General features: G+C 57.3%; 1 protein-coding gene across 1 annotated transcript in view; it reads right to left on the bottom strand.

Annotated features, from left to right (window-relative positions):
• The window catches only part of LOC144932942 (uncharacterized), a 33,579-nt gene extending 31,371 nt beyond the window's left edge, over positions 1–2,208 (bottom strand). Inside the window, exon 1 of the mRNA XM_078857342.1 lies at positions 1,978–2,208. The gene's annotated coding sequence lies outside the window, so the exon portion shown is untranslated. The remainder of the gene's footprint in view (positions 1–1,977) is intronic.
• Between the last annotated feature and the right edge of the window lie 11,750 nt (positions 2,209–13,958).

Genomic DNA, 13,958 nt, shown 5'->3' with positions numbered 1-13,958 from the left:
ACACAGCAACCACCATTACCACAACCACCACCACTGGACCCGTGCACCGAACCCGGCCGCGCTTTTGTTTCCTCGGCAGAGGCCCCGTCGCCATGGAGACGCCCGCGCTGCCCCGCTGCTCTGAGCCCCAAACTCCCCACGCACCCCCACAACTACCCCCTCCACTACCCCCCCACCACCCCCCCCCACTACCCCCACCACCCCCTCCACTACCCCCACCACCCCCTCCACCACCCCCTCCACTACCCCCACCACCCCCTCCACTACCCCCCCCACCACCCCCTCCACTACCCCCCCCCACCACCCCCTCCACTACCCCCCCCACCACCCCCTCCACTACCCCCCCCCCACTACCCCCACCACTACCCCCACCACTACCCCCCCCCCACCACCCCCTCCACTACCCCCCCCCACTACCCCCACCACTACCCCCTCCACTACCCCCACCACCCCCTCCACTACCCCCCCCACCACCCCCTCCACTACCTCCCCCCACTACCCCTCCACCACCCCCTCCACTACCCCCACCACCCCCTCCACCACCCCCTCCACTACCCCCCCCCACCACCCCCTCCACTACCTCCCCCCACTACCCCTCCACCACCCCCTCCACTACCCCTCCACCACCCCCTCCACTACCCCCACCACCCCCCTCCACCACCCCCTCCACTACCCCCACCACCTCCTCCACTACCCCAGCCACTACCCCTACCACCTCCTGTTATACAAACACAGACATAACTTCAACCGTGATGATGGGTACAAACTGAGTAATCATTGGAAAGATGTTATTAAGCATGTAAAAAAGACTTAACTACACATATTTGGACCATCTTATTTGACAGGCACTATTCTACTTTACCGAGTGTTGACATCCCCAGCGTTTAACAGTACTCTCCCTTTTTGTATTTGGATTGTCAACCAACACCGGGTACGACTTGTACTACTGTTGTTCTCTTTTAGCCCCCCCCCCCCAACACGTTCCATTCATTGGCTACCACATTCAGATAAGCCCCTCCCCCCTTAACTTGTATTTAAGAGCTCGTCTCTTGGAATTTTGCCTCACTGGTTACAGTAAATCTGGCTGTGACGGTCCCAACTGATGACGGAGACTTGTGTTGCCTCCGAAACGTCGTGATTTATTATTTTTATTTCTATTATTATTTCTATTCTTTTTATTATTCATTTTTACCTACGTGACTTTACCGACAAAACCTAAGAGTATGAATCCTTGCAGTCACTTCCTCCTCCACTTATACAGCCCCCTCCAAACAAAGATCCCCCCTGTAGCCTTCACAGACTGCTGGGGCAAGTGCTGTTCGCGAGCAGCACCTATGACGGCCGGCACGGCACCACCACTACCTCTTAGTTAGTAGCCTCTACGACGTAGACACAGGCAGAAGGGGTCCTGTAGACGCACGGCGAGACACGATACGAGGGACAGGTGGCAGGCAATGAGACACACAGAGACAGGGAGACACACAGAGACAGGGAGACAGAGACACACAGAAACAGGGAGACACAGAGACAGGGAGACACAGAGACAGAGAGACAGGGAGACACAGAGACAGAGAGACACAGAGACAGGGAGACACACAGAGACAGAGGGGCACGGACGCTGGGGAACACGTGGAGATTGGCGCAAACAGTAAGGGGGGGGCGAGGGGGGCACTGTTACGCGCACTTTGTCGCACGCGTTCGAGACGGCACCGTCTACAGCAACTCTCTCCACCTCCTCCATAACCTTCATCTCGGGCCACATCGACACCACCACCACAGCGATATCCTCAATCATCTCCGATAGCGACGTCTACACCGCCGCAATCACACACCTGTAACCATGGGAGCGCGGCTGCCACGACACAAAGTCTATCATCTCGCTCTGCAGATAAGAACAACAATGGCAACAGCAGCAGCAGCGGCAGCGACTTCCCTCACAACCCTCCCGTGGCCCCAGGGAGCAAGGCGTCGCCTTACCTGGGGGCCTGCAGCCACCACCACCAGCTCCTTCTCGCGGAGCACGAAACGGAGAGCTCCGGGGGCCGGGGGGGCCCCACAACTAAACACGGGGGGCCCGAACCCCCTGGACGCAACCCGTCTGGGCCCCCGAATCGCACACGCGGACAGCGGCCCGGCCCGGGGCGACGGGGGGAGGAGGAGGGAAGCGGCGTCGCCTCTCGGCCTCCCGCGGGGCCCTTTTGTGCGAGCCCCCCTCGGCCCCTCCCCCACACCCCCAGCCAGAGCGAGAAGCTCCTCGGCGCCTACAGCAGCAACACAAAGGCGATGCCCCCCCCCCTCTCTCCCCGCTCCTCCTCCTGCCCGCCGCGCCTCTGGGACCCCGAGGCCCCAGCACGGCCCAGCGGGGCCCGGCCCCCGTCCCCGAAGGAGCGAGGGATTGGGTCGTCCAGAGGAGCCCATCACACATCCTGGTTTGCCCAAGAGACGTCGTGCTTTTGAATTCGCGGTCCTGGACAATCCGGAAGTAGTCTCCCAACACAAACAACCACGAAAAGTCGCGATGCGTGTCAAGCTAACCCCATGGAGACTCGAGGGACACGCATGAGTCTCAATTTCAAAAGGGACCGGAGTCGGTCACATGGCGTGCTCTCTTCTTGCCACGTAATGCCCCCCGCACTTTCATCTCAGCAGTGGCAGCCACCAGCGAGCAGTGCGGCATTGGGGGCACATGGCCGTAGGGGAACCTTGAGCCGATTTGTGCTCCCCCCCCTCCCTCGAGCCTGCGGCCACTCTCTAGGGTGGACGGGATTCAGTGCCGAACGTCCCAAGCCTCGAGACTCAGCGAGGCTTTCCTGGAACAACTCCAGCGGCACCGTCAATAAACACCAGCGGCACCGTCATTGCCGAATGGGGGGGGGGGAGGGGGGGGCCTGCGGCTCTCGGTGGCGAAGTGTGGCCGCTGAGTGCCGTGAAGTTCGCTACCAGACACGGGGGGGCAGCTGTGCACACCGACACAACGCGGCGGCGGTGCCACTAGCTATGTCACCAGCTATGTCAACAGCTATGTCAACAGCCAAGACGACGGCGGCTGCTGCTGTAGGGCCACTGCGGCCGAACCCGACACCGGGGAGGAAGCACCCAACCCACACACCCAGCCCACACACCCAGTAACACACACACAGCCCACACAGCCCACACACCCAGTAGCTCATACACAGCCCACACACCCAGTGACTCACACACACAGCCCACACACCCAGTAACTCACATACACAGCCCACACACACAGCCCACACACACAGCCCACACACACAGCCCACACACACAGCCCACACACACAGCCCACACACCCAGTGACTCACACACCCAGCCCACACACCCAGTAACACACACACAGCCCACACACACAGCCCACACACACAGCCCACACACACAGCCCACACACCCAGTGACTCACACACACAGCCCACACACCCAGTAACTCACATACACAGCCCACACACACAGCCCACACACACAGCCCACACACACAGCCCACACACCCAGTGACTCACACACCCAGCCCACACACCCAGTAACACACACACACACAGCCCACACACCCAGTAGCTCACACACACAGCCCACACACCCAGTAGCTCATACACAGCCCACACACCCTGTGACTCATACACACAGCCCACACACCCAGTAACTCACACACACAGCCCACACACCCAGCCCACACACCCAGTAACACACACACAGCCCACACACCCAGTGACTCACACACACAGCCCACACACCCAGTAACTCACACACACAGCCCACACACACAGCCCACACACACAGCACACACACACAGCACACACACACAGCACACACACACAGCACACACACACAGCACACACACACAGCACACACACACAGCACACACACACAGCCCACATACACCAGTGACTCACACACAGCCCACACACCCAGTAGCTCACACACACAGCCCACACACCCAGTAACTCACACACACAGCCCACACACACAGCCCACACACACAGCCCACACACACAGCCCACACACACAGCCCACACACACAGCCCACACACACAGCCCACACACCCAGTAACTCACACAGCCCACACACCCAATAGCTCACACACAGCCCATACACCCTGCGACTCACACACACAGCCCACACACCCAGAAGCTCACACACAGCCTGTGAAAGGGGTTCGGTCTTTACCTCCCTCTCTCTGCTAGGGAGCGAGGATCCCGGCGAGGTAAGACGGGATGAGACACCCGTGAGCCTCACCTGGCGAGCGGGGTGAGCCTCACCTGGCGAGCGAGGCGAGCGGGGTGAGCGTCACCTGCGACTCGCGGCCTGGGGAGAAGCAGCGTGCGGCGGTGACAGCGCCTCCAGCGGCTGTGATTGGCGGCTGTGACGTCACCACTCGCCTCCCTGTCGCCTCCCTGTCGCCTCCCTGCTCACCTGCCCCCCTCTGCCCCCCTCTGTCTCGTTTCACTCTCCTGCCTCCCTGCCCCCCTGCCCCCCTCTGTCTCGTCTCACTCTCTGCGAGGTTCCGTGGACGCGCGCGCTCACGGACTCGGGGGAGTCACGGGGCCACTCGACTCCCCGCAGGTGAACAAGACAAAGGTCGCCCGTATAGGCTGTTGGGGCAAGTACTCCAAGCGAGAACCTATTACGGCCCGGAGGTCAATACGACAAATACACACGCGTGTGCATAACTCGTGTACCAACACACGTGTACAAAACAAGACAAAGATCCCTCGTATAGCCTTAATAGACTGTTGGGGCAAGTGCTGTTAGCGAGTACACAGAACGCATGTACACACACCTATATACATTGCACACACGAGTACGCACCGCACATACACGTGTACAGTACACAACATACCCACTCGTGTGTGTATATATCCATACACATACGCCGGTGTATACAAAGACAAAACACGACCTGTTGACACCTGTACAAACACGCAAGTGGACTGTACACACAAAGACAGAGACATCCCGTGCAACTGGTGGGGCAAGTGCTGTGTGCGAGACCACCTCAGGTCGGGGCGACGCACGAGGGAGTGGTGTGACCGATGTCATGGTCGGCCGTCTTTGTCTCCCGCGTGCCGACGTTTACACACCGCACCAGGAACTCATTTAAGGCTGAGTCGACCTCGCGGAGGTTCACAGGATCCCTCGTCTCGTCACTGACGCTAGCCGTGGTTGCGAAGAGAACAGATGGCCAGGTTCACAGGGGGTGCTGATGGTGATGATGATGAAAGTTGTGATGGTGTGAGTTGTGATGCTGGTGTTGGTGGTGGTGATGTGTGTCGTGTGGAGTCAGTGATGTTGACTCAGGTTTCGCTGTTTGTTCAGCGGCAGCCGTGACGTCACCCTAACAGCTGACGGGGCCACGACTGAGGCTGGACTCAGGAAGGGAGTAGGGGACGACCCCTCAACACCACAAGCCAGGCCCGAGCCACTGCTGGATGAAGGCCTCTCCACGCTGCAACGACAACTGCTCACACGGGCTGCCCCGTGTGAGTTCGGGTTGTGATGGGCTAAAGCGTGGCGACTCCCGTCTCTTCCAAGCCGTGGAAGAAGAGACTAAAAATAGCCTCCAGAGCTCCCTCTAGTGGAGGCTCTTCGGCCAGCAGCGGCGCGAGCACGGCCATTGCTGGCCTGCGCCTTCACCACAACGGCGACGACAAAGGGCGACTGACTGCCTGAGCGAGGCCACGCTGACGCGCGTGGCCTCCCCGCGAGAGCGGGCGGCTCCCCCCGCATTCCTGGAGCCTCCCTCTCGCCTCCAGCCTCGACAGCAGCAGCTGCTGGAGTCGAGTTTAAAGTTGGCTTCAGCTCAGCGGCTGGCGGAGAAACAAAATAGAAGCACGTGACGCGACGCCACGAGGCCATAACCTCCCCCGGGCCCCGCACCCACGGGTGCCGGTGTGGTGAAGGTGACGCCGGCACACAGACAAAGGTGCCCCATGTAGACTCGTAACAGGCTGCTGTTGGGGCAAGTGCTGTTAGCGAGCACCTAAAGAAGCCGAAATGGAACATTTGGGTGGGGTGGGGGGGCGAGCACGATAACCCAGCCGCCTTCGTCTCCCCAGGTGGTGAGTGGCCAACACCATGACCGGTCGACTCCGTCTGATGTTTTCACACCGCACCAGGTACTCATTTAAGGCTGAGTGGACCTATGGGATAGAGGTGTAGGACCGGTTAAAGTATACGTCACCGATGTCGGTTGTGGACGAAAAATTAACTCGGGTAACAGAGTCCGGAGCGCAGCGCGCTAACACCGGCACACACACAAACACGCGCGTGTGTGTGTGTGCGGGGCATAGCACACACACAAACACGCGCGTGTGTGTGTGTGCGGGGCATAGCACACACACACACACACGCGCGTGTTTGTGTGTGCGGGGCATAGCACAGGCAGACTCATCTTCACGCGAGTACCAAATTCGGTCTGTTCACAATGAGCACTGTGGGAGACAAAGGCGGCCGGGCGTGGTGTGAGCCACCCACCGCCTCGTGTGCCGTGCCGGCCTTCATGGGTACTGCTCGCTCGCGGCTCTGTCTCTAACAGCTCTGTCTCTAGCAGGCAGTTACAGGCTGTGGGGGGGCGGGGGGGGCACCGTTGAAGTGGGCCAGGGGTAGGCGAGCTTTCAAAGCAGAAGAAGAAGTAGCAGAGCACGCAGAGATACTTGTGCACGAACACAGCAGCTGGTGTACAGCAAGATGACAACAACAACAACAACAACGCACATTCTCACTTAAATAAACTAGATAGGTGATGGGATAAACTGCGTCCATTTAGTTTGTCCCCCCCCCCCCTTAGTTATGCGTTAACAACACAGTTTGTACAAATTGTTGTCACCAAGACATGCCATCGTCATCCATTTCCTGCCACAATGAATACATTATCTTTACGTTAAATTATCTTTAAGATTTCAGTTTCATAACAAAGGCTGCTCATAAGGGGGCAGCCAAAGAGCTGCAGGTTGCCGACCGCTGAACTCGGGACCGCCCCCCCCCGTATCCGTCGCTCGGCTACAGCCTCTGCACCGCTCCTCCGCATCTCCGCGGGGTCAGCTACCACCTGACCTCGCACACGGGAAGTGCTTGGGGTCACTCAGGACCCTAACCCGCACCGGGGGTCTGCTTTGGGGTTAGGTTAGGTTTGGGGGTAGAGTTTGAGTCAGGGCGTTGTTCTTCTCTCGTACGGATATGGATTGAGGAGCAACTTGAAATCGGAGTCCGGGTCTTGAGTCCTGCAGCTACTGCCTCGGGAGCCCAGCCAGTGCGGTGGACACCGCTTGCCGTGGCCGTGAGTCCACCACGAGTTCACCACGACTCCACCACGAATGAACGAATTCACCACGAGTTCACGAATTCACCACGAGTTCACCACGAATTCACGAATTCACAAGTTCACCACGAGTTCACCACGACTCCACCACGACTCCACCACGAATTAACGAATTCACCACGAGTTCACCACGACTCCACCACGAATTAACGAATTCACCACGAGTTCACCACGAGTTCACAAGTTCACCACGAATTCACAAGTTCACCACGAATTCACAAGTTTACCACGAATTCACCACGAGTTCACGAATTCACCACGAGTCCACGAATTCACCACGAATTCACCACGAGTCTACGAATTCACCACGAGTTCACCACGAATTCACCACGAGTTCACAAATTCACCACGAATTCACCACAAGTTCACCACGAGTTCCACTGTTGCGGTGCGCTGTCTCCTCGTTTGCTGCCACATCTGATCAACAACCTCTTCTGCCCCCCCTTCTCTCCACCCCCCTCCCCTGCAGCGGATGTATCTATAATGAGTCGCTCTTTATGGCTCCGCGCGTTACTCATTAGCGAAGGGCGCCGGACTCGACCGCACGGGTCAATTGTGAGGATCGGGAGTACCCCCCCCGCAGAGAGGGGCCGTACCAAGGGAGATCCGCACTCCTCAGCGGGGGTCCCAGCCCCCCCCCCCCCCGAGGCTTGACACGGAACGCGCTCAAATATTTGTGATGGTGGTGGTAACAGTGATAACGATGGCCATCATTAATGTTGGTGATGGTCGTGGTGATGATGATGCTGTTGATGTTGATGTTCATGACATTGATGATGATGGAGATGACGCGTCCCAGCGTCGTCATCTTTGTGTTGCATCAGACATCACCAACCACTACCGCCACCACCGCACAACCCGGCACGTAATTGAGACTGACAGCTCCTCCATCATCGCGGCAGCGCAACGGCACGGGCGGTGAGACGGCGCGAGAAGCAGTACTTACAGCACGTCAGTTCGTGTACAGCACGGAGTCAGCACGGAGCAGTTCGTTGAGATCACAGGGCAGGTTGCGGGCAGTACAGGAGTCGGCACGGCGTGTCTCTTCGCGTGTCGCCGACAGGTGAACGCGGCGGTGTGGTTGGTTTTACCTTGACTCATGCGCACCCCACGCCCCCATCACGCAGGTATCACGCCCCTCCACCCCCCCCCCACTGCCCACACCGCGATGGTTTTCACCCCGGAGCCTCGGGGTTTAGCACTGGGGCGTCTGGTCTGGCAGCCTCGCGCACATTCACTCTGTGCCTGTGCACTCAGAGTGAGACAAAGATCCCCCGTAAAACCTTAGCATACTGTAGGGGCAAGTGCTGTTAGCGAGCACCTATGAAGGCTGGCACGGCCCTGTGGGGGTGGGTGGTCACACAACACCTTTGTCTCCCGAGTGCTGATATTTACACACCGCACCAGGTGTCAAGTTTAAAGTTTCCATTTATTAGGTGGAGCCCTGTGAGCCATGCGGCTCTTGAGTCGGGTGCAACCGCAACAAACAGAATAAGAACAGAGAAACATCTTAAAGCGACGACGCGCAACAGAAACATCCTGGATAAACCAGCAAATCTTCCAGAAAAACAAACCACCGTATTACAACGCTGTGTGCAAAAATCCCAGTGTGATGTAAGTCAAACAATAACAACCATGAGACAATTTAGATTAACGTTATCAGGCCAACTCCGCACTTCCGCAAGAAATATGGCTTAACCATGTGTTTTCGGAATCACCAAATTAAAGCTATAAAAACAATGTAACAACAGTGATCATAGGAACTGTGATTCAAATGTAACAATAAACGATATACATAACATGTACGACCAAACTTGCAGCCATAGCTGGCAGCATGACACTCCCAGTGTATGATGTGTGAGTGAGTCAGTGGTAGTGTGAGTGAGTGTATGATGTGAGTCAGCGTATGATGAGTTAGTCAGTGTATGATGTGTGAGTGTATGATGAGTGAGTGAGTCAGCGTATGATGAGTGAATCAGTGTATGATGAGTGAGTGAGTCAGTGGTAGTGTGAGTGAGTCAGTGGTAGTGTGAGTGAGTCAGTGGTAGTGTGAGTGAGTGTATGATGTGTGAGTGAAGCAGTGTATGATGTGTGAGTGAGTCAGTGGTAGTGTGAGTATGATGTGTGAGTGAGTCAGTGTATGATGCGTGAGTGAGTCAGTGTATGATGTGTGAGTGAGTCAGTGTATGATGTGTGAGTGAGTCAGTGGTAGTGTGAGTATGATGTGTGAGTGAGTCAGTGTATGATGCGTGAGTGAGTCAGTGTAAGATGAGTGAGTGTATCACGGCCTCCTCCACGCCATCGCGGCCTGTGCAGCTCAAGAAACCGATGACTCTCGCACGTGCCACCGCTCCACGCAGCAATGGGCTCTTACCAGGTACTCGTTTTAAGCTTAGTCGACCTAGGGGAGGCCCAGGACTTTTTCAGATATTAGTTCCTGGTTGTTGGCCGTAAGCGGGACTCGAACTCGGCGTAGTGCAGTGCGCTGACCGCTACACTACCGCTCCCCACGGAAGCACGAGACGCGCACACACGACACCACGACACCCACAGTGCGGGCGCAGACACACTCACGCCTCACAGCCAGAAGCGCCCGAGTTCGATTCCCGACTCGTGCGCCTTGCTGTGTGGGGTCTGTATGGATGCATGGGGGTTTCTCCGGGTGCTCCAGTTTCCTCCCATAGCTAATAGACGCACACACACAATGCAACTGGTATTGAACAAACATCATAATGCTGAAAAGTTACCTGCAAATTACTCAATTGGGATCACAGAGCAGCAGCATCGCCCCCTAATGCCAAAACTTGGCAGGACCCTCCTGAAAAATAACCTTGAGACTCGGTGAGGCTTTCCAGGGTTAACGCACCTAAATACAATACATAAAATGTAGAAAATATTGACCAGCACATACAAATACAGATACCAATATCCATACACAAACATACAGCACCACACAAAAGAGTGGCATCATATTCTGCGCATCTCCCATTTACAGCCCTGAGCTAGTGGCAGGAATGCCACACGCCACACGCCTATGGTGGGGAGCGAATCTCTGATAGAACCACCACTGTTGACTTCCCCAAAGAGCAGTACGCGTTCTATCGACCCCCGAGCGATTTGGACTCGCAACCTTCCAATCGCGATCAGCTCGCCCTCCCACTGAGTCACCTGGCAGGTTCACACGCACACAGACAAAGATCCCCCGTATAGCCTGAACAGACTTTCGAGGTAAGTGTTGTTGGCGAGCACTGATGTTCACAAGCACACAAGCACAATTTCACACGCAAATGACACACCGACACACGCGCTCGCCCACACGCCCACACTCAAATAGACACGCGCGCGCACACCTATTAATAGTAAGGTTACGCGTGTTTACCCAGGAGAGCGTCGCCGAGTCTCAAGAATGTCTCAGGAGGGTCCTGCCAGGTCTTCGCAGGCTTTCCTCTGTGAGGCACGGCGTGAGTCGCCACTGCGCGGCCCTGCCGCCCACTAACTGGCCAGGCAGCCGCACCTGGCTGGCCTGGTGAGTCGCGTAAACTCGGCCCATTTGCTGTTGCAGGTCGCTGTGATCGCAACGCACGCGTGAGCCTTGAACCACACAGACGCAATCACACACGCGGGCATTAACACGCACCGGATAAGTGGCGGTGACATCACCACGGCGCTCGTGCCAGGCCACGTGCACTTGACTGCTCTCTCACACACAAACGCAATCTAAACAGCTAACGAGGATCTCTCGCACTGGCATGCAAACCCATGTGGCAGGCTCTGTAGCGAGCACCTATGAAGGCCGGCGCGGCACACACACAAACACCTACACAACTCTCACGAACGTCAATATTCTCCGTATAGCTTTAACAGGCGGTGGAGGCAAGTGCTGTTGAAGAGTAACGATAATAATCCCCCACATGACGGCCGGTGCGGCACACGAAGGGGGTGAGTGGCCAACACCATGATCGGCCGCCTTTGTCTGATGCTTACACACCGCACCAAGTACGCATTTAAGGCTGAGTCGAGCTAGGGGAGGCCCAAAACAAGTTTATATATTTGCCACTGATTATTTGTCTTGAGCGGGAATTGAACCCTGGTTCGTAGCGCAGTGCGCCAACAACGACACTACCGCTGAACAGACAAAACAAAGTCCCACGTCCACATACACGCGCACAGACACCCACAGCGACACACACACCTCCCCCACGCGGCACAGGCGTGTCGGGTCGCTAATGGGTAATTGCCGGTGACGGCTTCGCGATGAGCTCATTCCGATCTCGCGTGGAAACGGAACCAAAGTGCAGCAGCTCGCGGGGCGCCCCGGCGTGCTGTGCGGCACAGGTGTGCGGGTTGCCTGGCCCTGCCCCCCCAGGTGTGCGGGCTGCCATGCTCTGCCCCCCCCAGGTGTGCGGGCTGCCGGGCCCTGCCCCCCACGCCACCACCAGGAGCACTGCCCCCCCTCCGCTCCCTATTCAGTCAGCTCATTCCGCGTGTCTGGGGGGGGGCACCCAGCCGTGCCGCGCGCACAGTGTGCTCGGGTGCGAGTTGGGGGAGCCGAACCCCCCACTCCTGTGTCCGCCCCCGCGTGGCCCCGCACCTGTGAGCGAGCGACTCCGGCGCGGTTGCGGAGGCGTTGGGAGCCGTAGTTCAGTCGGGTCCGCGACCGCGACCATGGATGATGTCGACACACCCGGCACACAACGACCCCAGTCGCCTCACCCCCACCCCACTCGTGGTTTGGTCTCTTCGTGTGACTCCGAGCCATCGCGCGACACCGTTGCGATTGTTTTGATTTCACTTTCGTTGCTGTAACGTTTTATCCGTCTTTGCTTTTGTAAATGATGGTGACCCACGTCGCTCTTGCAAACGAGACCCAGATTTCCTGTTCCGCTCTCTCTCTCTAGGGTCTCACGCTGGTTACACAGAATCACTGTGCCACGTGAACCCACTGCGGTCTCCCAGCGACCCACATAACATTCAGTGGGGAATTCAACTGCGGGGTTTTTCTCTCAAGGTCAACTGGAAGAGGTTGACCAGGGTTGGTGCTGTTGATGACAACACCACGACAACCAACAGCACCACGGCTATCACCGTCCCCGTACCTCGCCATCGGTCCATTCCCTCTGCCAGAACCTGCAACAGCTGCGCAGTTCGGAACTCGTGACGTCCAGGTTCTACTCTGACGGCCTCATCAGCATCAATGAGCCGAATAACAAACCCCTCGGAACGCGTCCGACCTCGGCACATCTCGGGAGCTAAGCAGGCCTTGAGCCTAGACGGGTCACCAACAGGCATAGCAGGTGTTATAGGCTGCTGCGACTTAACGTACGTCAGCAGAATGCATGGCGTGAGGAGGCCTTCATCCAGCAGTGGAACTCGAGCGTGACGTGGCACCTGCTCAAGGCGGCCCCCAGCAGCCCTGCTGCTGTTGTGGGGTCTCGTGACCGAGAGCGCGTGGGGCGAGATGTGAATGATTGACTTCAACCACCAGAGCCAGAACAAAGATCTCCGTGTAGCCTTAACAGAATGTCGGGGCAAGTGCTGCTAGCGAACACCTGCAAAGGCCGGCGCGTCGCACGAAGCGGTGGGTGGCTAGCACCACGCTCGGCCGCCTTGGTCTCCCTCATGGAAATGTTTACACATCCCAGCATGTACTCATTTGAGGCTGAGTAGACCTAGAGGACGCCCAGGACCGGTGCAGATATTCGTCAAAGGTGTCTGTGGCCGTGAGCGAGAATCGATTCGTAGTGCAACGCGCTATGTACTGTATATTGAAGTTCTTTCGCACCGTACGTAGCCAACCGTGCTAATTGGAGGTGCGCTAGCCGCTACACTACCTCTCCCCACAACTATACATCACACGTACACACACACATGCAGTCTCACACACATTCTTATGCATGCAAACTAACGCACACGGAAACTGCACACATATACACATTCTCACACACCCTCACGCACATTCTCAAAGACAAAAGACGAAGATAAAGATCCCCCGTATAGCCTCAGCAGACTGTTGGGGCAAGTGCCGTTAGCGCGCACCTATTAAGGCCGGAATGGCACACGAGCCGATGGATGACAAGAACCACTACCAGCCGTCTTTGTCTCCCTAGTGGCGATGTTTACACATCGTACTCATTTGAGACCGAGTCGACCTAGGGGAGGATCAGTACCGGTCGAGATAATCGTCACCGGTGTTGGGCGTGAACGGGAGTCGAACTTGGGTCGCTTGGTTCGGAGTACAGTGCGCAAACCACTGCGTCACCGCTCCCCACACTCTCACGCACTCGCATCGATGGCCACACGCCACTTAGTGGCGGTGACGTTACCATAGTGCTTGTGCCAGACTAGGTGCACTTTGAGGTCACGTGATGTGTCGGAGGCTCGCTGCTGACAGGCCACGGGGCAGATCCGGGTGCTGTGGGTTGACCGACACGCTCGCACGCGGGCTCGCACGCAGGCTCATACACAACAACAACAACAACCGCCATTCGCCACTAAGTGGCGGTGACGTCACCACGACGCTTGTGCCAGGCCATGTGCACCCTGAGGCCACGTGAAGTGTCGAACGCCCGCTGGCAGGAGGCCACGGGGCAGACCCAGGTGCCACGGGTTGACTGACCGAGATGACCGAGA

This window comes from Lampetra fluviatilis, chromosome 6 (genome assembly GCF_964198595.1).
Source record: "Lampetra fluviatilis chromosome 6, kcLamFluv1.1, whole genome shotgun sequence".
NCBI classification, from domain to species: domain Eukaryota; kingdom Metazoa; phylum Chordata; class Hyperoartia; order Petromyzontiformes; family Petromyzontidae; genus Lampetra; species Lampetra fluviatilis.
This window is presented reverse-complemented; position numbering and strand designations above follow the sequence as displayed.